Source organism: Cyprinodon variegatus, unplaced genomic scaffold (assembly GCF_000732505.1).
Source record: "Cyprinodon variegatus isolate N-32 unplaced genomic scaffold, C_variegatus-1.0 Scaffold940, whole genome shotgun sequence".
NCBI classification, from domain to species: domain Eukaryota; kingdom Metazoa; phylum Chordata; class Actinopteri; order Cyprinodontiformes; family Cyprinodontidae; genus Cyprinodon; species Cyprinodon variegatus.
In genome coordinates this window covers 31,844-33,669 of record NW_015151393.1, presented here as the reverse complement: position 1 = coordinate 33,669, position 1,826 = coordinate 31,844, and the positions used below count along the sequence as shown (strand labels likewise).

Here is a 1,826-nt window from a genome sequence, read left to right as displayed (position 1 = left end):
ATTTTGAACACCTATTACATTAACCTACTGCTTATTTTGTAACGCTGATTTGTTTTTTCATTAAACCAGATGACAGAGGAAATGTAGAGTCTCATGTTTTCAGATCATTTTTTGGTTTAGTCCACATTAATGCTGATACTGTTTGTTTTTCTCTTTTGCAGGAGCCTTTATCTAAAGAGAGGCATCTATGAACAGCCCTCTCCATCACTATATCCCTGCAAAAGGCGACGTATTTGAAGCTGAATCAGAGATGCAAGCCACTCGGAGGAATGAATCCCAGTTGTTAGTTTTAAAGCCTCAACATTGAGGGGAACTCATGCTGAACCCCATCCAGGAAGCCTACACGCTGCCACATGGTGGACTGATCCTGGAACAGCACTCTTCTCTATTTAAATCGATGAGGACGTTTGATGTCCGTGGAATGTGTATGTTGATTCAGTCCTCAAAAAGTTGTATAGAATTGTATGCTTAAAAAAAAAATCGATCCATACAATTGTATTTTCACAGTGAAACTTAAAAGTCAGTCTTGTTTTCTGCCTTGTGAGGTGTTTGTCTACTTTTCTCAAGAACATTAAAGAGGTGCTGTTATTGCCAAGAATGTAAAGCTGTCACCTAGACTAAGCTATTGTCTCCTTTTATCTGAGATGCTCTGTTTTTGTTTTCTTTCATGCTGTTTTTGAAGTATATATTTGAGTGGAGCCATAACAAAGACCAATTTTGATGTCAGATGATATATTGTTGCTTTGTGGTTACCGTCTGGAGCATGGTGACAAAAGCATCTGCAGAAAAAAAAACTGTGCAGACACATATAATTAGAATGAGAAGAGACACTGAGTGTTGCTGCATTTTTTTTGTGTGATTTTTTTTCCTTTAGTATCAGTGGCTGTACTGTAGTTACTGCCATGCTGTTTTTAGTATATAGTGCTATGAACCCAGCTGATATTAAGACACCCAACTATCAGATGAAGAATCCATCTATCCTAGCAAATACGTCGACAGCCCAGAGCAGGAGATCGGCTTACGTCCCACTGATTCCTCCCATCACTGTCTGAATGAGCTCCAGTGTTTCCAGCCTGCCAGGTTTTAAAGGAATCAAAGTCACCCTAATGAGGCTTTTTTTATTTGACAGCAGCCAGTAGAAAAATATTCCTGAGAATCTGTTTTAATGTCACCTTTTTATCCTGTATGGTGCCTCCAAACATTTCCGCAAAGTGGAAGTTTCATCGTTTCTACCGTAGCAGGCCAAAGTATAGCATCATTTCTGACAAAATTCTTCAGTGTCTTTGTTTCTGTGGAGATAAGTTCAAACTTTGAGCTGCATTTTCCTAACAGCTGCTTTGTCATGGAATGCGACAACCTGTTTATTTTATTTGCTGCATGAATAGCTAAAGAGCAGATGGTCCCTCAGTGTTTGATCCCCACCTAACAATGTGATGTGTTGAACCATGTTATGCTGTTTTTCTGGTATTTTTCAAAGCATTCCTCAGTATTAATCGCAGCAAGCAAAGTGTTGTTGTGAAACTGTTTGTGACTAATAAGAATGATAATGAAAAAACGTGAGTTTGTGTTGTTAATAACGTACAGCAGCCTAGATATTCCTTTTTTTCTTCAATTTTCAAGAAAAAGATTTCGATTTCACTATCTAATTTAATTTAAACCTTTCCTTCTAAACTTTTACAATATCCTTTGGAGTTAGAAATTTGACTGCACCAAAAATTGCGTAGCTTTTTATTAATGCAATATATCTGTTACTTAAAGCTACAGTGTGTAACTTTTAGCGACATCTAGCGGTCAGACTGCAGACCGCAGCAACATGAACATCTCAG

At 37.8% G+C, this 1,826-nt stretch overlaps 1 long non-coding RNA gene across 1 annotated transcript in view; it reads left to right on the top strand.

The window, feature by feature from the left end:
* Nucleotides 1-1,536, top strand: part of LOC107100157 — an 11,466-nt gene extending 9,930 nt beyond the window's left edge. Inside the window, exon 4 of the long non-coding RNA XR_001481989.1 lies at nt 162-1,536. This is a non-coding gene — a long non-coding RNA (uncharacterized LOC107100157). The remainder of the gene's footprint in view (nt 1-161) is intronic.
* Nucleotides 1,537-1,826: the final 290 nt, after the last annotated feature.